General features: G+C 41.3%; 1 long non-coding RNA gene across 1 annotated transcript; it reads right to left on the minus strand.

Moving 5' to 3' along the window:
• Window positions 1-681: 681 nt before the first annotated feature.
• LOC122938765 lies at window positions 682-5,287 on the minus strand. Its single transcript, XR_006390053.1, has 4 exons — window positions 5,229-5,287; window positions 4,595-4,665; window positions 2,436-2,480; window positions 682-862 (listed from the first exon to the last, which is right to left on the minus strand). It is a non-coding gene; the product is annotated as an uncharacterized LOC122938765 (long non-coding RNA).
• Window positions 5,288-26,274: the final 20,987 nt, after the last annotated feature.

The raw sequence follows: 26,274 nt of genomic DNA on the forward strand, positions 1-26,274 counted from the left end.
GTCTAGGGGTCTTATTGTACCCAAGCGCGTGTAACTAGGCACAAACTTTAAAAGAAACTTCCCCAACACCTCTCCTCCTGCAGCGAGTCCTGCATCGTTCAGGAATTTACTAATCAATGGCTGATGAAAACACCTCCCCAGGCCCTTCCCCTTTATTAATGCCCCTCCCCTATATCTACATGCAGCAGCTTCCTGATAGTCCTCTTCTCTCTGAGGTTTTAGGTCCCTGTAGTTTATAGTCTTCTGCCCTTACTGTAACCCAATTATCTCTTCATGTACTGACCTTCCACTTATACACACAGCAGCAAAACTAAACAGGCAGTGCTGCAGTTTAAAGTATGAGGGAGATACAGAAAAGCAGACCAAGTTTATATCGAGACAGGACCTCCTTTACACCATGCAGCTAAGCTGCAGTCACTGATCATATAGTATTTTAGGTGCTTACAGTCCCATGTTAAGATGAAGCATTGCAATAACTCATAATTGCCACAGGATGGTGGTATATGACCAGTGACAAACAGTAAAAGTGTTGTTTGAAGTCCACAATGGTGATTAATGAGAAGAGAAGTTGTGTGTTGTAAGGCTACTTTCACATTAGCGTTTTTTGTGCATCCATCATAGATCTGCAAAAACGCTTCAGTTACAATAATACAACCGCACGCATGCATCCGTAATGGAGCGAACCATACTGATAAATTCAGTGTGGTGAGCCATGATGACATGGCACCTAACATTACAGTTAATATGTTGATTATATTATTTACTTACCTATGTGAAGAATGGGTTAACCCAGATGCTGTGGGTGCTTGCGCTGATATCTTCAAATTTGATTGGAGATCACTTTAACTGCCAGTTTGAGAACCTATAAAAGAACAGAAAATAACGATTTTGGCTCATTCACGTAAGTATTTTTCAAGAGACAGACCTGCGTTCATCTGTGTCATGGAAGATCTGTTGAAACAACTTATTTTCAGAGCAGAAAGCCAAGGGGGAGAAGAATGGCTGAGGAAGTGCTTACAGCAAGGACCGGACCAGCAAGAAGAGCTTCTTTTATCTTCTAATCCCGTCTGCTGCGCAGTACCTGGCGCGAGCGCCGAACTGATCGATCCTCCCTGCGATAATTTTTTGCGCATGCGCGAAAAACCTGAGACCCGCTCGCCGATTAAAAAACGTCAGCGGAGAGACAAGAGGGCATATTCCCCTTCACAATATGCGCCTCCTTCTAAGACCAAGAAAACCAACTTATCTTCAAGCCGAGCCAGCAGGAAAATTCAACGGCGTCATTTTCAACAGCATTCAACTGTCACTCAGGAGCCATCACCTGCTTCAACAGTTGATCATCCTCCTACATCATCTGCTTCTGGTGAGCTGAATTATAACTTTTTAAGTGACTGCAAACCGCAGGGCACTATTAATCAAGAGATTAATTCACTTGACATTGATTCTTCTAAATTGAAGATTCAGTTGTTTGATGAATTTTTACTTTACCTATCTAAAAAGGATGAATCACCAAAAAATGTTTGGTCTGGATTAGCAGATGTCAGTCAAGTTAATACCCTTAATAGTCTGACTGCTGCTAATTCAACCATTCAACCGTTCACTAATGTACCTAAAATGTCCAATATTAACCCTGAAATGGCAGTAATTCCTGAGCTTGAATTTAACTCAGGTATAAAAGAGACATCTGTTAAAGAAGTTCTGGCGTGTCAAATTTCTCCATTAGGGTTTCATTTACCCTTGAGCGTGAAAGAAAAAATTTGGAGAAAAGAATATGTTGAAATTTTTTCTCTTCTTCCTTCATCTAGTGAGAATTTAAAAAGTGAATTATTGAAAGACAAAAAATCAGATTCTGAAGAAAATAGAAAATTACACCAGAAATCCTTTTTTAACTGGCTGCAAGCATTTAATATATACGCAGCAGTTTTGGGTGAAAAATTTCCTAGTCTTTGTACTGGTTTATTTTACCATGTAGATACTATTTTGGAGGCATATAGAAATTTTGGCGGAATGGGTTGGTGTCTGTATGACGAATCCTTTCGTCAGAAACTTGCAGTATATCCGAATCTAAATTGGGGTAGTAAAGATGTCGGGCTTTGGTTGAATTTAATGCTCCCTAACAAAAACAATCTTTTTCGTCAACCCAATTTCATTAACGTCAAAAAAGGTATCTGTTTCGCATTTAACGAGTCGCATTGCAGATGGCAACATAATTGCAAATACCGACACGAGTGTTCTTTCTGTGCCGGTTCTCATTCAGCCTCAAAATGTTTTAAAAAACAAGGTATTCACTTCCCAATTTCTAACAAGGAAATTCAATCGTTTAAACAAGGTGACTCCGCTGAATTTGCCAATAATAATTCAGTGGCTAGGTCATTACCCAAACATTCAGATGGCTAATTTATTAATTGACAGTTTTACCAATGGGTTTTTCATACCTGAATTTGTGGGTCCAGGTTGCATTCTAGTTGAAAATGCGTTATCTGTAAAACAAAATATTGACATTGTTAAAGAAAAAATTGAATCTGAAATTTTGGCAGGTAGGATTGCTGGTCCCTTTGATTCTCCCCCCTTCTTGAATTTTCGTATATCTCCTTTAGCTTTAGTTCCTAAAAAAGAACCAAATTCTTTTCGTCTTATTCACAATTTATCTTATCCTAAATTCAGTTCCTTAAACGATGAGATGGAAAAAAATAAAGCCAGTGTGAAATACTCCTCATTTGATCAAGCTTTGTCTTTTTTACAAAAAGCAGGCCGCAATTCTCTTCTTGCCAAAGCTGACATTAAATCTGCTTTCAGACTACTACCTATAAACCCCATCGGTTATAATTCTTTGGGTTTTTATTTTCTCGATAAATTCTTTTATGATATGGCCCTTCCCATGGGATTCACCCTATCTTGCTTTTATTTTGAGGCGTTTTCAACTTTTCTACACTGGGTTATGGATATTGACTCAGGTAGTGGATTTTTACTACATTATCTCGATGACTTTTTATTTATAGGTCGTGTAGATTCGGATGTTTGTATGAATCTTCTGAATAGATTCATTGGTATAGCTAAATATTTCTGCATTCCATTAGCTGTAGATAAAACTGTCTATCCTACTACGAATCTAAAGTTTTTGGGCATAGATATAAATACAGTAAGAATGGAATTTAGCATACCAATGAAAAAAATCCAGAATACTGTTCAACAATTAACTCGCATATCCGAAAAAGAAAAAATTACGCTTAAACATCTTCAGTCTCTTTTAGGTTCTCTTAATTTTATTTCTCGTGTGATTCCCATGGGAAGGGTCTTTTCTAAAAGATTGTATGCTGCCACATCAGGTAAGTCCTCACCTCGATCCCATATTCTTGTCTCTTTATACAGATGCGTCTGGTGCTATTGGATATGGTGCTTATTTTGACAACTTTTGGTCTGCCGAACGTTGGCCTTTAAATTGGATTAGTAATAACATGTACTCAAAAAATTTGGTTTTTCTAGAATTATTTCCAGTTCTAGTTTCTCTAACAATTTGGTCCTCAGTGTTTCAGAATAAGAGAATTCTGCTAAGGTTGGACAATATGGGAGTAGTTTTTTCCATAAACTGTTTAACTTCAAAGTCTCCGTTAGTTTCTTCATTATTGCGTAAGATAGTTTTTCAATGTCTAAAATTTAACATTTGGATAAAAGCTAGATTTATTTCTGGGAAAACTAATTATATTGCTGATTATTTGTCCCGACAGCGCTTCAAGGAATTCTTCTTAATGACACCTCGAGCTTCCCGAATGGGAATTCCTTGTCCAACTCATCTTTGGGAGATATCAGAGGATTAACTAATGAACTTATTTTTGGTTCATTAGCCAAGAATACATGGGCAGCATATTCTGCCGCATGGTTGGATTGGAAGCTTTTCTGCATATCTCAAAAAATTTCTTACATTGATTTTAATTTAGGGAATTTTATCAAATTTATTATATATCTTTACAACAACGGTTTACAAGCCGATTCTATTTCTAAAAAATTATCGGGCATTTCTTTTTTCTTTAAATTAAAAGGCGAAAGCTCTATTCTGAATAATTTTATCATTAAACAAATGATTAAAGGTATCAAAAGAAAGTCAGTCCACAATGTTAAGACCAGCCCTTTATCTATTGAATTGTTACAAAAGGTCATATGTAATTTAGTATTAGTTTGTTCTTCGGAATATGAAACCAATTTATTTTCTGCAGCATTTTCTATAGCTTTCTTTGCTGCTCTAAGATTAAGCGAGATTGCTGCAGACAATAAAATCTCAAATCCCCCATTATTGATATAGGACCTTCAAAAGTTGTATGGATTTTTGGTGATGAACTGATTCAATTGGCTGAGAGAAGATCTGCTTTTAGACATTCTACTGTTAATTTAGGTTATTCAGCAGAATTTTCCATAAACTGGTTTTCCTTTGCTGACCTTAAAATTTCTGATATCTTCAAGAATGTCAGCCTTATATATTCAAAAATGTCGAAACCTGACCTGTTTATTTTACATATTGGCTCGTTTGATTTGGGAAAAATCAAAACGCATTTGTTAATTTATGAATTAAAAGAATTGTTATGTAAAATATGCTACTTACTTGATGGTGTTGTACTCGTATTTTCTGACATCATCCCAAAATTTTCTTGGTTCAATTCTGAGTTATCCTTTCTGGAAACAATTAGGAAAAGAATTAATAAAAAAATGGAGATTTATTTGAAGGAAATTGGTCATGGCAATTACAGACATGTTGAATTAGAAGGATTCGTTAGAGGACTTTACCAAGAAAAGGATGATCAGCTTTCTGATATTGGATGTGATATATTCATTTCAGATTTGCAGAACATAATTGATAATGGTTTTTATTAAAGGCTTGCAATGTTTATTGGGCCACTTGTTTTTATGTGGCGTTGTGGGGTTAAGTCACTCTCTGAGTGGACTGAGTGTTATATGGTTTATTGGTTTAAATATTTACTTATTTATATTTGAGAATAAATTGGATTAACCAGATTATAATTAATTGGTTAAGTAATAAGCATTGCGGCCTTTAATTACCCAACTAAATAAATAAAGATATTTGCTTAAATTCTATTTTGAGTGATGATTTATTCTATTTTGTGAATTGGAGCGTATGACATCATGGAGCGAACCATACTGATAAATTCAGTGTGGTGAGCCATGATGACATGGCACCTAACATTACAGTTAATATGTTGATTATATTATTTACTTACCTATGTGAAGAATGGGTTAACCCAGATGCTGTGGGTGCTTGCGCTGATATCTTCAAATTTGATTGGAGATCACTTTAACTGCCAGTTTGAGAACCTATAAAAGAACAGAAAATAACGATTTTGGCTCATTCACGTAAGTATTTTTCAAGTTCCCTCCCTCCCTTCCCTATTTATTTTGTCGCTTTGCTTATTGACGGGGGTTAAGTCACTCTCTGAGTGGACTGAGTGTTATATGGTTTATTGGTTTAAATATTTACTTATTTATATTTGAGAATAAATTGGATTAACCAGATTATAATTAATTGGTTAAGTAATAAGCATTGCGGCCTTTAATTACCCAACTAAATAAATAAAGATATTTGCTTAAATTCTATTTTGAGTGATGATTTATTCTATTTTGTGAATTGGAGCGTATGACATCATGAACTGATCCAGTTCTATTATGTCTTCTATAGCCATGATGGATCTTTCATGAAGACTACTAAAAGTCAATGGGGGACGGATCCGTTTTCTATTGTGTCAGAGAAAACGTCTTGCTCCGCACCACATGGTGGACAGAAAAATGCTGCAAGCTGCTTTTTGTTGTTCGCCTCCAAAGCTATCAAGGGTAATGGAGGGGGGGGGGGGGGGGGTTAACACCAAATGACACACAGAAGGAATAGACCGGAGTCTAGGCCTCAAAGCTAAGGGAGAAGGATGGTGACCTCCTAGGAATCCCTAGACCTCTCCCTGACACCTGCCATTATGAGTAGACCCTGAAGATGGAAATACTCCATAACCTAGGCCTTGAAGACCCTGGAAGGCCCTAGGAATGGTGGCAGGGAATGAAACTACTGATTTCTTCCAAGATAGTCTAAAATACATTCAAAGCTTGGATCGAATCCGGACACAGCCACCTAACGTCTGTGAAGGTTCTCATTTATCCAGGTCATGGTATATCTGTAAAGAATAAATCAAGGCAACTGGACATACTGTAGATTTCTTGAAAACATTTCACTCGTTCTTCCAACGAGCTTTCTCAATTCTGACGCATGTGTTGTATATAGCTAGCATGTGCTTTAGGTGTAATGAGGATACAGCAGTACTGGCAAAACTCGGGCGGACGTCATGAAGTTTCCGTCCAGCTTGCGCATATGTGGTACATGTTCTAAAGTTGGTTGAGGTACCGGTAAATACTCGAATATCATAGGTAGATAGTAGAGGATATTAGAGGGTGGCCAGGCGCGCTAGTGAATGGACGCTGGAATCTCAGCTCCTCAGAGAAATCCTATATCCTTATCAATCAGCCGCCATCCTGAGATGCCAAGAGCTTCATTCTACACCAAAAGATCCCCACATAACAGCGGTGAGCTGCTAAGCCGCTTTTGGCGCTTCTAAAGAAAGACATGGCCCAGGTGAGCACTGCGACCTAACTCTTACTTGAGGCGATGGCCTCTAGTCAAGGAGGACCCGAGCACCAGCATCTGGAGACGCACCGTCCGGGAAGAGATATTACTCCAAGCTAACGGCTTCCCCAGTCCTGCTGGACCCGCAGAGAGAGAGACCAAGGGAGAGCGGCGCTGAGGCTTGCTACCGGAGGTGTTGGCGGTAAGAAAGATCACAGGCAAGGCCTGCACGCGGCGACATAATCTCCGCAATTACAAACAAACATGAGTGCCACATTTCCACCATTGCTCAGAAGTCCAAGGGCTAGAGATCACCATACATACAATATAGGAGGGAGGAGGCAATAAGTGGCCCATAATAACGACAGATAAGCACCCCTTCCCTGTGTTGTGTTCTCTGAGCCCCCGACTCGTTAGGGGAAACAAAGAGGGATCTTCATCCCTAGTCACAGAAGCCAGATAACTACAAGCCCAATCACCATAGTCCTACACACCAAAGTCCTACACACCCCTCCACATACAGCAGGAACCCAAAAGAACTTAGAACAGCAAGCCAACTGATCAATGAGAAACTCTCATAACTCCATTGGGGGTATTTCAGGCACGATAACACTCTAAAGGAGATCAGTATGGTCAGAATTGGCCGCAAAACATCTAGCATCGAACAAGAGTCAACTATGACACCTTTTCATCCTAACATGGATAAAATCCTGACTAAACAGGCACTGGGGCATCATCCAAAGCATAAAGAAGCCACAGCCTCAGAATCAGACCAAGCAAGCGATAATGAGGGTGAATATTCTGAAAATAGCAAACTAATCTCTAGAGCCGAAGTCCCCAACCACTGGGCCGGGCCCTGGAAGGTGTTTTGCCAGGCCGTGGCGGGCGATCAGGGCAGTCTTTAACGCTGTACTAATGAAGCGCTTCCATAATTAGTACAGAAGGACCAGGAAGTGGTGAAGGATCTGTACTCACCGCTTCCTGGTCCACGGCTCGGCTATTGGCTGTGCAGGGCTGCGCACAGCGTGAGGTCGCTCTGTGACCTCACACTGTGCGCCGCTATACACAGCAGAATGAAGAGGATCGCGATGGTGACCAGGAGCAGGAGAGGTAAGTGGTTTGTTTTATTTTATTTGCACTGGGGGCTGATGGCTGACCTGGAAGCTGAAATGGGGGACTTATGGCTGACATGAGGGACTGACATATGGCTGACATGGGGGGCTTATGGCTGACATAAGGGGCTGACATGGGGGGCTGATAGCTGACCTGGGGGGTTTATGGCTGACATGGGGGGCTGATAGATGGATAAAGGTTTGGGGGTTGATGTGAGCCATTGGGGGGCTGATCTGAGGTCTGATTAACATTGGGGGTCTGATTGCTGTTCTGACCTGAGGTGTAATGAAAAATTTTTTTTTTCTTATTGTTCTCCTCTAAAACCGAGGTGCATCTTATAGGGCCGAAAAAATACGGTACAGTGCAGCAGAGACTATAGTCAGTTTATATAGTCGTTATATAGTGTTATATATTTTAATATGCACCTTGTGTTTTGTTATGCACGTGAATCAGTCAGCCCCGCCCACCCCATAAGCCCCACCCCAGAACCCCCGTACCCTGCCCCCCCACCCGGTCCCTGGGAATATTGTCTTGCATAAAACTGGTCCTTGGTGCAAAAAAGGTTGGGGACCACTGCTCTAGAGCATTCCTCACCCGCCTACTAACCTCATCCTTGGCCCCCATTGCTAAAGATATCTCTGAGATCAAAGAAGACCTTCAGCACCTGGACCACAGGATTGACATGCTCTAACAAACGCAGACATCACTCATAGATCACTCATCGGCAGTTGCCTCAAACCTACAAATACAAGAGGTGCACATAAATAAACTGTATACCACCATGGAAGACCTAGAAAACCAAAATAGGCAAAACAACTTGAGAATTAGGGGGGTCCCAGAATCCGTGGAAACCACAGAAATTACGCCTACCTTAATTAATATGTTCTCAGACCTACTTGAAGACTCTGACAATCAGTCACTGATAATTGAAAGAGCACACAGAACCTTGAGACCAAAACCTAAACCTGCCGAATCCCCCAGAGATATTGTCTGCAAACTCTTAGACTTTCGTATAAAAGAAAAAATCCTACAAAACGCTATATCTTCGAAATCTCTTGCATATGATAACAACCAGATAACTATCTTCCAGGATCTATCACCAACCACGCTAGCAAAGCATTGCTTACTCAAGCCATTCACGGACGCCCTTCGCCAGAAAGGCCATGTGTACCGCTGGTTATTCCCGTTCGGAATCTCCATCTCAGCTCGCACGTTGGACGAAGTGGCAGAAACAAACATACCATTGGACCAGCCTCCAGTTCAAGAGACGGCGCACTCAAACATAGACATTCCACCTTTCTCAGCACTGCTACCAAGGAAAACGGTTGAAAAGTCCAAACAACAGTGAACACAGAAGTCCCAAAAAGTACTGACTCAAATTCGACGCCTAGATTCAGCATGAGCAACCTTGACACATCTCCAGATAGACTGCTACTAGCACGCTGAGTATTGCATTTAACCCCTTAAGGACCGAGGACGTACCGGTACGCCCTATTTCCCGAGTCCTTAAGGACCGAGGACGTACCGGTACGTCCTGACTTAAAATCTGCATTCCGGCGTCGCAGGGGTTAATCGGAACGGGACGCCGGCTGAAATCATTCAGCCGGCATCCCGTAACAACGCAGGGGGGGGGGGTCATTTGACCCCTTCGTGTCGGCGATCGCAGCAAACCGCAGGTCAATTCAGACCTGCGGTTTGCTGCGCTTTTTGCAGTTTCTGATCCCCGCGGTCCCTGACCGCGGGGATCAGAAACTTCTGAGTGCCTAAAATCAATATTGCGCACCCCCCCCCCCTGCACCCCTGCACGATTTGATGGCGGCGGGTGGTGCAGGAGGGGTGTCGCAGGCAGTGGGGGCGTTGCGGGAGGCGGGCGGTGCGGCAGGCGGGATCGCGATCCCCCGCCCGCCTCCCATTGCATAATCGTTGGTGTACAGTGGGTTATACCAGGGTGCCAGCACATTGCTGGAACCCTGGTATAAACGGCTGACATCGTTGATGCGATGTCAGCCGTTTAACCCTTTCCATACAGCGGTCCGTATGGACCGCTGTATGGAAAAGGTTAACAGCGCAAGGAGCTCCCTCCCTCTCCGATCGGGGGGCTGCTGTGCCTTTGCAGCCCCCCAATGGGAGAGGGAGAGAGCCCCCCGAAGCCCCGTCCTCACCCTTCCCCGTCTGCGAAGTTGTGGCAGACGGGGAAGGTTCCCATGGCAACGGGACGCCTGCTCAGGCGTCCTGCTGTCCATGGTGCTGAACAGATCTGTGCTGAAAGCATAGATCTCTTCAGTGTAAGTAAAATACAGTGCAGAAACCTATATAGGTTCTGTACTGTATTTTACAGACATCAGACCCACTGGATCTTCAAGAACCAAGTGGGTCTGGGTCCAATTTTTTTTAAAAAAAAGTGAAAAAAGTTAAGATAAAATAAAAAAACATTTATCACTGAATAAAAAAATAAAAATAAAAATACACTACACATATTAGGTATCGCCGCGTCCGTAACGACCTGATCTATAAAACGGTCATGTTACTTTCCCCGCACGGTGAACGCCATAAAAATAAAAAAATAAAAACTATGAGAAAATGGAAATTTTGCCCACCTTACTTCCCAAAAAAGGTAATAAAAGTGATCAAAAAAGTCGCATGTACGCCAAAATAGTACCAATAAAACCGTCATTTCATCCCGCAAAAAATGAGACCCTACTCAAGATAATCGCCCAAAAACTGAAAAAACTATGGCTCTTAGACTATGGAAACACTAAAACATGATTTTTTTTGTTTCAAAAATAAAATAATTATGTAAAACTTTTATAAATAAAAATAAAGTATACATATTAGGTATCGCCGCGTCCGTATCGACCGGCTCTATAAAATGATCACATGACCTAACCCCTCAGGTGACCACCGTAAAAAAAAAAGTGTAAAAAAAGCTATTTTTTGCCATCTTACGTCACAAAAAGTGTAATAGCAAGCGATCAAAAAGTCATATGCACTATTTTGTGCCAATAAAACCGTCATCTCATCCCGCAAAAAATAGACCCTACTCAAGATAATCGCCCAAAAACTGTAAAAACTATGGCTCTTAGACTATGGAGACACTAAACAATTTTTTGGTTTTAAAAATGAAGTTATTGTATAAAACTTACATAAATAAAAAAAATTGTATACATATTAGGTATCGCCGCGTCCGTGACAACCTGCTCTATAAAATTACCACATGATCTAACCTGTCAGATGAATGTTGTAAATAACAAAAAAAAAAGTGCCAAAAAAGCTATTTCTTGTTACCTTGCCGCACAAAAAGTGTAATATAGAGCAACCAAAAATCATATGTACCCTAAACTAGTACCAACAATACTGCCACCCTATTCCGTACTTTCTAAAATGGGGTCACTTTTTTGGAGTTTCTACTCTAGGGGTGCAACAGGGGGGCTTCAAATGGGACATGGTATAAAAAAAAACAGTCCAGCAAAATCTGCCTTCCAAAAACCGTATGGCATTCCTTTCCTTCTGCGCCCTGCCGTGTGCCCGTACAGCAGTTTACGACCACATATGGGGTGTTTCTGTAAACTACAGAATCAGGGCCATAAATAATGAGTTTTGTTTGGCTGTTAACCCTTGCTTTGTAACTGGAAAAAAAATATTAAAATGGAAAATCTGCCAAAAAAGTGAAATTTTGAAATTGTATCTCTATTTTCCATTAAATCTTGTGCAACACCTAAAGGGTTGACAAAGTTTGTAAAATCAGTTTTGAATACCTTGAGGGGTGTAGTTTCTTAGATGGGGTCACTTTTTTGGAGTTTCTACTCTAGGGGTGCATCAGGGGGGCTTCAAATGGGACATGGTGTCAAAAAAACTGTCCAGCAAAATCGGACTTCCAAAAACCATACGGCGCACCTTTCACTCTACGCCCCGCTGTGTGCCCGTACAGTAGTTTACGGCCACATTTGGGGTGTTTCTGTAAACAGCAGAGTCAGGGCAATAAAGATACAGTCTTGTTTGGCTGTTAACCCTTGCTTTGTTAGTGGAAAAAATGGGTTAAAATGGAAAATTAGGCAAAAAAATGAAATTCTCAAATTTCATCCCAATTTGCCAATAACTCTTGTGCAACACCTAAAGGGTTAACGAAGTTTGTAAAATCAGTTTTGAATACCTTGAGGGGTGTAGTTTCTTAGATGGGGTCACTTTATGGAGTTTCTACTCTAGGGGTGCATCAGGGGGCTTCAAATGGGACATGGTGTCAAAAAAACTGTCCAGCAAAATCTGGCTTCCAAAAACCACACGGCGCACCTTTCACTCTACGCCCCGCTGTGTGGCCGTACAGTAGTTTACGGACACATATTGGGTGTTTCTGTAAACAGCAGAGTCAGGGCAATAAAGATACAGTCTTGTTTGGCTGTTAACCCTTGCTTTGTTAGTGGAAAAAATGGGTAAAAATTGAAAATTAGGCAAAAAAATGAAATTCTCAAATTTCATCCCGATTTGCCAATAACTCTTGTGCAACACCTAAAGGGTTAACGAAGTTTGTAAAATCAGTTTTGAATACCTTGAGGGGTGTAGATTCTTAGATGGGGTCACTTTATGGAGTTTCTACTCTAGGGGTGCATCAGGGGGCTTCAAATGGGACATGGTGTCAAAAAAACTGTCCAGCAAAATCTGGCTTCCAAAAACCACACGGCGCACCTTTCACTCTACGCCCCGCTGTGTGGCCGTACAGTAGTTTACGGACACATATTGGGTGTTTCTGTAAACAGCAGAGTCAGGGCAATAAAGATACAGTCTTGTTTGGCTGTTAACCCTTGCTTTGTTAGTGGAAAAAATGGGTTAAAATGGAAAATTAGGCAAAAAAATGAAATTCTCAAATTTCATCCCCATTTGCCAATAACTCTTGTGCAACACCTAAAGGGTTAACGGAGTTTGTAAAATCAGTTTTGAATACCTTGAGGGGTGTAGTTTATAGAATGGGGTCATTTTTGGGCGGTTTCTATTATGTAAGCCTCGCAAAGTGACTTCAGAGCTGTAGTGGTCCCTAAAAATTGGGTTTTTGTAAATTTCTGAAAAATTTCAAGATTTGCTTCTAAACTTCTAAGCCTTGTAACATCCCCAAAAAATAAAATATCATTCCCAAAATAATTCAAACATGAAGTAGACATATGGGGAATGTTAAGTCATCACAATTTTTGGGGGTATTACTATGTATTACAGAAGTAGAGAAACTGAAACTTTGAAATTTGCTAATTTTTCCAAATTTTTGGTAAATTAGGTATTTTATTATGCAAAAAAATTAATTTTTTTGACTTTATTTTACCAGTGTCATGAAGTACAATATGTGACGAAAAAACAATCTCAGAATGGCCTGGATAAGTCAAAGTGTTTTAAAGTTATCAGCACTTAAAGTGACACTGGTCAGATTTGCAAAAAATGGCCTGGTCCTTAAGGTGAAAATGAGCCCGGTCCTTAAGGGGTTAACTTACTATCACAAGTTATTTATTTTTTCTTATTATGTTTATGTTCCTCAGTTCTATTAGATATGCCTGCATTTACCCCTCAAATGGGTCACTGATGATATACACAAATAAAAATGTTTATAAGTGAGCTATTACACATAGTTCTCAAACCAACACTACAAATTGTTACAAGGGTAATGAAAACCCCACCCTCACACTTATATCCCCAGTTCCTACTTCCCACCCCTCACAACATTATTTATCCGAGATCATGTCCTAAGCTTAGACAATCGCTTACTGCATACTCAAATGGCTACTGATATACAAACCATGTCTTTTGTCTCTTATAATGTGAGAGAGCTCAACTCACCAGTGAAAAGGTCCCAAGTTCTGTCAAAGAACTTTGTTCACGTCAAAAAATTAAAAGCAGATATTTTGCTGCTACAGGAAACACACTTAATCCAAACCAAAACACCCTATTTCCATAAATCCTTTTATAACCAGTGGTATCACTTTTTGTCACCATACAGTACATGAAATCTAGAGGAGTGGCCATTGCACTACATACAAGCTTACCTTTCCAACATCAAGACACCCTAATAGATGATCAGGGAAGATATATATTTTTTAAGGGTAAAATAGCCAATGTATCGGTCACAATTGGAAACCTTTATGCTCCAAACAAGAACCATGACACATGGATCACGTGCACCATTAGGAACTGCAAATCCGTCATAGAGGGAACCTTCCTATTAGGAGGCGACCTCAACGCAGCCTTACACCCACAAGTGGATACATCCACGGGGAAATCAATACTAACCAAAAAAGCCTTATCCAGAATACACAAATGCTTACACTTTGCACAATTAGTAGACACTTGGAGACATAATTATCCAACTGACAGAAACTACACTCACTACTCTCCTGTACAACAATCATATGAACGAATAGACTATCTATTTCTCCCCCTCCCGGCGCTCCTATCCATAAGAGTTTCTATACTCCCCAGCGTACACTCAGATCATTCAATTCCCCTACTGCGTACAGCACTAGGTAATATCATCAAACCCACACTAAATTAGAGACTAAATTAATCTATCCTCTCTAACAATCAACATAAAACGCGCATGCCCTAAAGAATTATTTCGAACAGAACACTGACGACACATTACCCTTCACTACAATATGGGAAGCCCACAAAGCTGTCATACGGGGGGAATTTATTTCAATAGCCTCACATCTCATCAAAACCAGAAAAGAAACAACACAGAAACTTTACAAAGAGATTCAGCAACTAGAGCTAATACACAAAACCTAACTCTAGAGACACCATGCAAACCCTAACATCCAAAAGGCGACAATTGAAAGACATCCAAACATACAAAATACTAAATTCTGTATGTATTGGAAAAATAGATTGTACATACATGGAGATAAGGTATCCAAATTTTATGATGTCCCTCATAAAGAAAGGGAAAGCCCAAACATTTATCATTTCGGTAAAACACCATTCAGGCACACGTGTCACAGACGCTAAAAGTATATCCGAAGCATACATTCTGCCAATATTACAAAACACTATACCAACTAAGGGCACTCGATACCACAGACCAAACATTAAAGAGACAGGAGGATATTAGGAATTTCTTATCTTCTCTCTACCTCCTGGAGCTATCATAAGAACAACAAAAAGAGATCAACAAATCATTCACACTACTACTCTGTTAAAGAGCCAAACAGGTAGGAGCCGGGGCCCGGATGGCCTCCCTATTCTATATTATAAATCCATGCAAGATATTCTCCAACCACATCTCCTACACTTCTGCAACGCTGTGTTGCAGGGATCGGCACTACCGAAACAGGCACTTGAAGCGCATATCTCACAAAATTATGTAGCATTTATAGACCTATATCCCTCTTAAACAATGATGTTAAGATTTTCACTAGTCTAGTGGCAGAGTGTCTAAGCCCATTGTTACCAAGCTTGATCTCACCTGAACAGGTTGGCTTCATCAAGGATAGGGAGGGTAAAGATAACTCCATCAGACTCCTAAATCTTTTACAGCACGCAAAAAGCTCCAACTCCCCTTTAGTATTTATTGGCACAGACGCTGAAAAGACCTTTGACAGGGTGTGTCAGAACTATTGGTATAAAAAAAGTCCATAGTATAAGGCCTATACAGATGTATGGACATGAACATTAAGAACGGCCATTTTGTCTTATTTGGAAAGGTCAGGATGAGGTCAAAACCCTTTGGACTTAGAAGCTTCAGATTAACAATCTGTATAAAAGTCTGCTTTTGTGAGAAGGAGGTTTCACAAGGTCTAATTAAAAGTATTTATTTCGATAAGACAATGTAGTAGAAATGTGCTGAGTTTTGGTGATTCTCAGTGAATATAAAGAGACTCAAATTTTCTTTGGGGTTTTAACCCCTTAAGGACTCTAAGTGCACGCATTTGGGCCCCTAAAATGCCAGGGCAGTATAACTACCCCACAAGTGACCCCATTTTGGAAAGAAGACACCCCAAGGTATTTCATGATGGGCATAGTGAGTTCATGGAAGTTTTAATTTTATGTCACAAGTTAGTGAAATATGAGACTTTGTAAGAAAAAAAATATATCATAATTTTCCGCTAACATGTGACAAAAAAAAAATGTAGGAACTCGCCGTGCCCCTCATGGAATACCTTGGGGTGTCTTCTTTCCAAAATGGGGTCACTTGTGGGGTAGTTATACTGCCCTGGCATTTTAGGGGCCCAGATGCGTGAGAAGTAGTTTGAAATCAAAATCTGTAAAAAAATGCCCTATGAAATCCGAAAGGTGCTCTTTATGATGTGGGCCCATTTGCCCACCTAGGCTGCAAAAAAGTGTCACACATGTGGTATCACCGTACTCAGGAGAAGTTGGGGAATGTGTTTTGGGGTGTAATTTTACCTATACCCATGCTGGGTGAGAGAAATATCTCGGCAAAAGACAACTTTGCCCATTTTTAATAGAAAGTTGGCATTTGACCAAGATATTTATCTCACCCAGCATGGGTATATGTACAATGACACCCCAAAACACATTCCAAAACCTCTCCTGAGTACGGCGATACCACATGTGTGACACTTTTTTGCAGCCTAGATGATCAAAGGTGCCCAAATTCCTTTTAGGAGGACATTTTTACACATTTGGATCCCATACTTCTTCTCACGCTTTAGGGCCCCTAAAAAGCCAGGGCAGTATAAATACCGGACATGTGACCCCATTTTGGAAAGAAGACACCCCAAGGTATTCAATGAGGGGCATGGTGAGTTCATAGAATTTTTCTTTTTTTGCCACAAGTTAGCGGAAATTGTTTAATTTTTTTTTTTTCTCACAAAGTCTCACTTTCCGCTAACTTGGGACAAAAATTTCAATCTTTTATGGACTCAATATGCCCCTCAGCGAATACCTTGGGGTGTCTTCTTTCCAAAATGGGGTCAGTTGTGGGGTGTTTGTACTGCCCTGGCATTTGAGGGTCTCCGCAATCATTACATGTATGGCCAGCATTAGGAGTTTCTGCTATTCTCCTTATATTGAGCATACAGGTACTGAGATTTTTTTTTTCCGTTCAGCCTCTGGGCTGAAAGAAAAAATGAAAGGCACAGATTTCTTCATTCACATCGATCAATGTGGATGAAAAAATCTCTGCCCAAAAAAAAAAAAGGAGGGGAAAGGCGTCTGCCAGGACATAGGAGCTCCGCCCAACATCCATACCCACTTAGCTCGTATGCCCTGGCGAACCCGATTTCTCCATTCACATCAATCGATGTGGATGAATAAATCATTGCCGGGATTTTTTTTATATATACAAAGTGTTTGTCAAAGCATATGAACACCGCCGCCTCCTCAGCTCATATGCCTCGGCAAACGTATGTTTTACTGCAGAGGAGAAATCTCGTCTTGCAGCGCCGCAAACACCAACTTTTGTGTAATCTGACAGCAGCGCAATGCTTCTGTCAGAATGCACATCAGTGCTGCAGCTAGATGCACATCAGTGCTGCAGCTAGGCGATCGGTTGGTCCACCTGGAAGGTAAAAAAAATAAAAAATAAACCGGGCCGCAACGCAATAAATTTTATTAACTTTATAATAACATTTGAACAGAACATATAAACTTTATTTAACTTTTTGATCTGAACGTTAACTTTTTTTCTTACAGGTGATTTTTATTTTTATTTTTTACCTTTATAGGACAAACCTCTCCTTCCCCATGGGACAATGTGCAAAGCGCAAATCGCCCAAAGATGTGGCGAAGTACATTATGCACTTTGTCCCAGGTGAAAGGAGAGGTTTGCAGCAGCTGTGTGTGAATGGGCCCTAATAGCCCTGTGTACCTGTCCTGTGAGATGTGATCCCTATGCTAAGTGTACCTATGTGTGGTACTTACGGAAACACTCCCCTAAGCATAGGGCAGGGTGGTAAGGGCAGTCAGGACAGAAATAGTGGGTGTCACGCCTTATTCCACTCCTGCTACAGACACGACATCTTTTTCGGGGTGACGGTTGGGTTGAGGTACCAACAACGACATTGGGGAAATGTCGCTCGTATAGACGGCTAACTACACTGGTGGATGGGGCCACGGAACCTCCTGGATACAGGAGGTTCTCGATGATCTCTTCCTGAAATTTGAGGAAGGATCCTGTTCTCCCAGCCTTACTGTAGAGAACAAAACTATTATATGCAGCCAATTGAATCAAATATACAGACACCTTCTTATACCAGCGTCTGGTGTGTCGGGAAACTAAGTACGGAGCCAACATCTGGTCATTGAAGTCCACCCCTCCCATGTGAAGATTATAGTCGTGGACTGAGAGGGGCTTTTCAATGACACTGGTTGCCCGTTCTATTTGTAATATCACAGAAAAATATAGCTACCTGTTTTAAAATTTAACTTTTACTAAATGATATTTTAAAAGAGCATCATTCCAAATATTCCATGATATTATATTTGTAGGCCAGACTAAAGATGAAGCGAAACCCACCTTTAGCATCAGGGTAACAAAAATACTTTGTTGGTAAGAAGGTATAGAAGGAAATGGCACTTACGATTTGAAGATGTTCTTGTAAGATAGATGTAATACAGGTGCGATCTGAAGGTTAGATATCCTTATAGGTACCTGGTAACTAAACCCTTTACTTACCCCTACATGACCCTAAGATGCTTTCTCACAGTGGGCTGCTTGTTTTGAGGACAAGGTAGATTGTCCTATAAATGATGGTGAAAATGTCCAGACGCGTTTCTCCAAGTAAAGACTTGGTTCGTCAGGGGACTTTATATTAGATTTTCATAGCAGAAGGATGGTGGCTAAAAGTTCTGGCGGTAGCAGAGGCTGATGATATGCAACCTCTTGTATATTGGGGCAGAGTTTAAATAGTGAGCTTTTGGCGCCACATGTTTAGTAACGCCCCCTCTGACTCATGGATGAGTGATGCCTCAGTGGGTGTGTTACTATGCCGGTGTTCTCATTGGTGTTAGAACTAGGTACCACGAAGGTGACGTACCTGTTAGCCGGCCCCGCTGTTTTCTATTACTCCGATACCCTAAGTCACATCCGGTCATGTGATCAGAAGTTTTGGTCATCATGTGATCGCTACTTCCTGTCTGTGGAACGCAAACAGATGCCGTTGGTTGTTTATGGAACGCATCGCCTAATACTGATTTTTGTTTCCTCTCAGATCACTTGGGTATTAGAATAATATTCTCTTATAATTACTATAAGCTAGTACTCTGCAACTAGATGTCAATATAAGAAATTAAATTGGAATAAAGATGTTTAATCAGTGTCTTGGTTTGATAACAGAAGAGGGTGGGGGGGGGGGGGGAGTGATGAGATATGTAAGACTTTTGAACCAATTCCGGCTCTGATATAATCTGGATTCCTAGTCATATCTATTTTGTTAATGGATCCCATGTCTATAGTTACAAGACTAGAGGCATTACTGAAAAGGAAGGAGGAGTTAATTTAGATGAAGCATGTGTAGGAGATTTGTTCGTTGACTCCCTGGGAGTGGATGGTTCTTAATCTATAGATCCACTGGCCTTCTTTTCTCAAGATTCTGTTATCCCAGTCTCCACCCCTGTTGTGTCTGCGTGAATGGAGGAGAGCATGTAAACATCACGCTTGTCTCTCCATTTCACCACGAGCAGTTCTTCATTACACAAGGCAGCCCTCTCCCTCCTTGCAAGACGGGTGGTAACGAGCCGTTGGGGGAAGCTCGCGCTGTGCCACAGCAGCCAATCTGTTCTAGGAACAAATGCCTGAAGAAGGCCACACTTATGTAGAAATTGTCCACATAAAGATGGTACCTCTTGCCAAATAAGGGTGACACCAAGTCCCAGACTGTCTTCCCACTGCTCCCCAGGTAGTCAGGGCAACCGACTGGGTCCAGGATCTGATCTTTACCCTCATAGATCCGAAATTTGTGGGTATAGCCTGTGGCCCTTTCACAGAGCTTATACAATTTGACCCCATACCGGGCGCGCTTGCTTGGGATGTATTGTTTGAAGCCAAGGCGCCCGGTAAAATGTATAAGGGACTCATCTACGCAGATGTTTTGCGCAGGGGTATACAAATCTGCAAATTTCTGGTTGAAGTGGTCTATGAGGGGCTGAATTTTTGTGGAGCTGGTCAAAAGCTGGGTGGCCTCTTGGACAGGAGGTGGTGTTGTCGCTAAAAGCTTCCCGGGTTGGCGGTTATAAATTGAGTGGCATACCGATTTGTTTCTGCCACGGCTATGTTCAAGAGCTATGCAGTCAAGAACAGCTAAAAAAAATCCCAGTGCCGAACCGATCTGAGCTGTCTCAACCCGAACTCCAGACTGGGCGGTGAAAGGGGGAACTAAAGTTGCGGCTTAAGTTGGGGACTGCCAATCAGGGTTTGCCAGCACCTCAGGGACTCTAGGGGCTCTACGGGCCTGTCTGTGCGGTGGCTGCGACGGGGTAACTATTGCACGTGCCACCGTACCAGCTTCAACTGCCCTTCTGGTGTTCGCCACTTCACCATGTTGTACGGCAGTGCTGGTACTAGGTCCAGGATGGGCTGCGCTGCTGATGTATGCCTCACCACGTAATCCGACAGCGCCAGCCCCACTCTGCTGCCCTTGAAGCGGATCCTGCGCAACCTGTGGTCTAGCGACAGGGGGCCGGGTACGCCTGGTGCTATCAGGGACCTCAACCTCCTCGTCCGAACTTTGGGTCAGACTGCCACTGCTTTCTACAGGTTCATATTCTGACCCGCTAGATTCATCAGATGAGGGTTCTCATTCCTCATCTGACTGGGTCAGAAGCCTGTAGGCCTCTTCAGAAGAATACCCCCTGTTTGACATTTGGACTACTAAATTTAGGGGTATTCCCTGAGACTACCCAAGAAAAAAAAGGAAGCCTGTCTTACAAATGGGAGGCTAGCGAAGTACCGGAGGCCGCTGCGATTGATAAAAAATATCAAAACAGATTTTTTTTTATCGCCGCAGCGCTTGTAAAGTGATTGTGCAGTGATAAAAAAAAAAAAAATTTTGGCACTGCGGCTGGGCGGGCGTGGGTGACCACACATGTGGGCGACCGATCGGGCCTGATCGGGTAAACACTGCATTTTGGGTGGAGGGCGAGCTAAGGTGACACTAATACTATTATAGATCTGACTGTGATCAGTTTTGATCACTTACAGATACTATAAAAGTACAAAAGCTGATTAGCGATACGCTAATCAGCGAATAAGTGACTGCGGTGTGGTGGGCTGGGCGCTAACCGATGCTAACTACCTAACCAAGGGGCCTAAACTATCCTAAAACCTATCAGTCAATACCAGTGAAAAAAAAAAGTGACAGTTTACACTGATCACTTTTTCCCTTTCACTAGGTGATTGACAGGGGCGATCAAGGGGTTAATTGGGGTGATGGGGGGTGATCTGGGGTTAAGTGTGGTGTTTGGTGGCTACTCACTGTGATGCCTGCTCCTCTGCTGAGACCAACCGACGAAAAGGACCAACAGAGGAGCAGAGAAGCCATTTAACACCTTATATTTATAAATATAAGGTGTTAGATGGCTTCTGATTTGAGTTTTTGAAAATTGCCAGCCTGCCAGCAGCGATCATTGACTGGCAGGCTGGTGACGAAATTGTTCTTCAACTTTTGCCGGCCCGCAATGCGCATGCGTGGGCCGGCTCAGACCGAGATCTCGCGTCTCGCAAGATGACGCACGGATGCGTCCAGGAGGAATGGATCGACCGCCGCCAGGGCGCATCTGTGCGTTAGGCGGTCTTAAGGTAGTTAAACTAGACCGGTCACATTTTAGATAGGACAAAAAGATGGTATGGGCTGACAGAAAGAAAACCATCATCAGAGGACCTTTATCTTCACATGAGATCAGGAGGCAGATCATCAGGAAGCAGATCATCATCATCCTTATCATCAGCTTCTTGAATCAGCTTGAGATGGTCATCTTGAAGAAGACATCTTAAACCAACAGATCCAGCCCTGACCACCTTTTCAGCCATTGGAGGCAGCCATCTTAGGACGCTTGAAACTGATTTCTGCTAGCTGACATTTTTTGGTATAGTATAACCTTACCTACAGTCCGGTCCATAAATATTGGGTCATCGACACAGTTCTAACATTTTTGTCTCTATACACCACCACAATGTATTTGAAATGAAACAAACAACAATATGTGCTTTAACTGCAGACTGCCAGCTTTAATGTGAGGGTATTTACATCCAAATCAGGCGAACAGTGTAAGAATTACAACAGTTTGCATATGTGCTTCCCACTTGTTAAGGGACCAAAAGTAATGGGACATAATAATCATAAATCAAACTTTCACTTTTTAATACTTGGTTGCAAATCCTTTGCAGTCAATTATAGCCTGAAGTCTGGAACGCATAGACATCACCAGATGCTGGGTTTCATCCCTGGTGATGCTCTGCCAAGCCTCTACTGCAACTGTCTTCAGTTCCTGCTTTTTCTTGGGGCATTTTCCCTTCAGTTTTGTCTTCAGCAAGTGAAATGCATGCTCAATCGGATTCAGGTCAGATGATTGACTTGGCCATTGCATAACATTCCACTTCTTTCCCTTAAAAAACTCTTTGGTTGCTTTTGCAGTATGCTTTGGGTCATTGTCCATCTGCACTGTAAAGCGCCTTCCAATGAGTTCTGAAGCATTTGGCAGAATATGAGCAGAAAATAGTGCCCGAAACACTTCAGAATTCATCCTGCTGCTTTTGTCAGCAGTCACATCATCAATAAATACAAGAGAACCAGTTCCATTGGCCATGACACTACCACCACCATGCTTCACTGATGAGGTGGTATGCTTAGGATCATGAGCAGTTCCTTTCTTTCTCCATACTCTTCTCTTCCCATCACTCTAGTACAAGTTGATCTTGGTCTTATCTGTCCATAGGATGTTGTTCCAGAACTGTGAAGGCTTTTTTAGGTGTCATTTGGCAAACTCTAATCTGTCCTTCCTGTTTTTGAGGCTCACCAATGGTTTACATCTTGTGGTGAACCCTCTGTATTCACTCTGGTGAAGTCTTCTCTAGATTGTTGACTTTTACACACATACACCTACCTCCTGGAGAGTGTTCTTGATCTGGCCAACTGTTGAAAAAGGGTGTTTTCTTCACCAGGGAAAGAATTCTTCGGTCATCCACCACAGTTGTTTTCTGTGGTCTTCTGGGTCTTTTGATGTTGCTGAGCTCAACGGTGTGTTCCTTCTTTTTAAGAATGTTCCAAACAGTTGTTTAGGCCATGCCTAATGTTTTTTGCTATCGCTCTGATGGTTTTTTTTTTTTTTTAGCCTAATGATGGCTTGCTTTACTGATAGTGACAGCTCTTTGGATCTCATCTTGAGAATTGACAGAAATAGATTCCAAATGCAAATAGCACACTTGAAAGGAACTCTGGAACTTGTATCTGCTCATTGTAATTGGGATAATGAGGGAAAAAAACACACACCAGGCCATGGAACAGGTGAGAAGCCAATTGTCCCATTACTTGTCCCATTACTTTTGGTCCCCCAACAAGTGGGAGGCACATATGCAAACTATTGTAATTATTACACCGTGCACCTTATTTGGATGAAAATACCCTAAAATTAAAGCTGACAGTCTGCAGTTAAAGCAAATCTTGTTTGTTTCATTTCAAATCCATTTTGGTGGTGTATAGAGCCAAAAATGTTAGAATTGTGTCGATGTCCCAATATTTATGGACCTGTTTGTATATTGTGTAGGATAAAAAAAAATTATATAATATATATCTACAGTACAGAACAAAAGTTTGGACACACCTTCTCATTCAAAGAGTTTTCTTTATTTTCATGACTATGAAAATTGTAGATTCACACTGAAGGCATCAAAACTTTGAATTAACACATGTGGAATTATGTACATAACAAAAAAGTGTGAAACAGCTGAAAATATGTCATATTCTAGGTTCTTCAAAGTAGCCACCTTTTGCTTTGATTACTGCTTTGCACACTCTTGGCATTCCGTTCACCTTTTCTGCGTCACACAAAGACACGATGGTTGGAACCAAAGATCTCAAATTTGGACTCATCAGACTAAAGCACAGATTTCCACTGGTCTAATGTCCATTCCTTATGTTCTTTAGCCCAAACAAGTCTCTTCTGCTTGTTGCCTGTCCTTAGCAGTGGTTTTCTAGCAGATATTCTACCATGAAGGCCTGATTCACACAGTCTCCTCTTAACAGTTGTTCTAGAGATGTGTCTGCTGCTAGAACTCTGTGTGGCATTGACCTGGTCTCTAATCTGAGCTGCTGTTAACCTGCGATTTCTGAGGCTGGTGACTCAGATGAACTTATCCTCCGCAGCAGAGGTGACATTTGGTCTTCCTTTACTGGGGCGGTCCGCATGTGAGCCAGTTTCTTTGTAGAGCTTGATGGTTTTTGTGACTGCACTTGGGGACACTTTCAAAGTTTTCCCAATTTTTCAGACTGACTGACCTTCATTTCTTAAAGTAATGATGGCCACTCATTTCTCTTTACTTAGCTGCTTTTTTTCTTGCCATAATACAAATTCTAACAGTCTATTCAGTAGGACTATTAGCTGTGTATTCACCTGACTTCTCCACAACGCAACTGATGGTCCCAACCCCATTTATAAGGCAAGAAATCCCACTTATTAAACCTGACAGGGCACACCTGGGAAGTGAAAAACATTTCAGGCGACTACCTCTTGAAGCTCATCAAGAGAATGCCAAGAGTGTGCAAAGCAGTAATCAAAGCACAAGGTGGCTACTTTGTAGAACCTAGAATATCACATATTTTCAGTTGTTTCACACTTTTTTTGTTATGTATATAATTCCACATGTGTTAATTCATAGTTTTGATGCCTTCAGTGTGAATCTACAATTTTCATAGTCATAAAAATAAAGAAAACTCTTTGAATGAGAAGGTGTATCCAAACTTTTGGTCTGTATTGTATATACATAATCAACCATACCGGTCTAGATGATACTGTGTTTTCACCAGTATATTTTCAATCTCCCTGGATTGAATTAATTTTTAGGATGATACTGCAGGTACACCCCAATCTTATTCCAAAACAGATACTATACACAAAGTATGGTTAATTGAATATATATACAGTACAGACCAAAAGTTTGGACACACCTTCTCATTCAAAGAGTTTTCTCATCTTCTCATTCAAAGAGGTCCAACTGAACGCAAACCGGATGGAATAGCATGCCGCTGCAAGATGCTGTGGTAGCCATGCTGGTTCAGTATGCCTTCAATTTTGAATAAATCCCCAACAGTGTCACCAGCAAAGCACCCCCACACCATCACACCTCCTCCTCCATGCTTCACTGTGGGAACCAGGCATGTAGAGTCCATCCGTTCACCTTTTCTGCGTCGCACAAAGACACGGTGGTTGGAACCAAAGATCTCAAATTTGGACTCATCAGACCAAAGCACCGATTTTCACTGGTCTACTGTACCTTCTTTGGGTTCTTTAGCCCAAACAAGTCTCTTCTGCTTGTTGCCTGTCCTTAGCAGTGGTTTCCTAGCAGATATTCTACCATGAAGGCCTGATTCACACAGTCTCCTCTTAACAGTTGTTCTAGAGATGTGTCTGCTGCTAGAACTCTGTGTGGCATTGACCTGGTCTCTAATCTGAGCTGCTGTTAACCTGCGATTTCTGAGGCTGGTGACTCGGATGAACTTATCCTCCGCAGCAGAGGTGACTTTTGGTCTTCCTTTCCTGGGGCGGTCCGCATGTGAGCCAGTTTCTTTGTAGCGTTTGATGGGTTTTGTGACTGTATTTGGGGACACTTTCAAAGTTTTCCCAATTTTTCGGACTGACTGACCTTCCTTTCTTAAAGTAATGATGGCCACTCATTTTTCTTTACTTAGCTGCTTTTTTCTTGCCATAATACAAATTCTAACAGTCTATTCAGTAGGACTATCAGCTCTTTATCCACCTGACTTCTCCACAATGCAACTGATGGTCCCAACCCCATTTATAAGGCAAGAAATCCCACTTATTAAACCTGACAGGGCACACCTGTGAAGTGAAAACCATTTCAGGTGACTACCTCTTGAAGCTCATCAAGAGAATGCCAAGAGTGTGCAAAGCAGTAATCAAAGCACAAGGTGGCTACTTTGAAGAACCTAGAATATGACATATTTTTTGTTATTTATATAATGCCACATGTGTTAATTCATTGTTTTGATGTCTTCAGTGTGCATCTACAATTTTCATAGTCATGAAAATAAAGAAAACTCTTTTAATGAGAAGGTGTGTCCAAACTTTTGGTCTGTACTGTATATATATATTCTCTCGATTATTTAAATTTTCTTACTATTTTGCATATCATTGATTGAATTTTAATTGTCACCAATTTTCTTATATATTAGTTTGCACCATATTATTGTTATTTAATAAATATTTATTTTGCTTTACCACCACCTTCTTTTTGTTGTCTAACTTAGCGCAGATCATGAGCTCGTTTTAGCTTGGTATTTCTGATAATAGAATAGAATCTCCTTCATTACAGATTCTATTTTATTTACATAGATGTTGTAATGTAGACTGTTAATCAGAGACAGCATAAATATTCCGAC

The sequence above is a fragment of the Bufo gargarizans genome, chromosome 5, assembly GCF_014858855.1.
Source record: "Bufo gargarizans isolate SCDJY-AF-19 chromosome 5, ASM1485885v1, whole genome shotgun sequence".
NCBI classification, from domain to species: domain Eukaryota; kingdom Metazoa; phylum Chordata; class Amphibia; order Anura; family Bufonidae; genus Bufo; species Bufo gargarizans.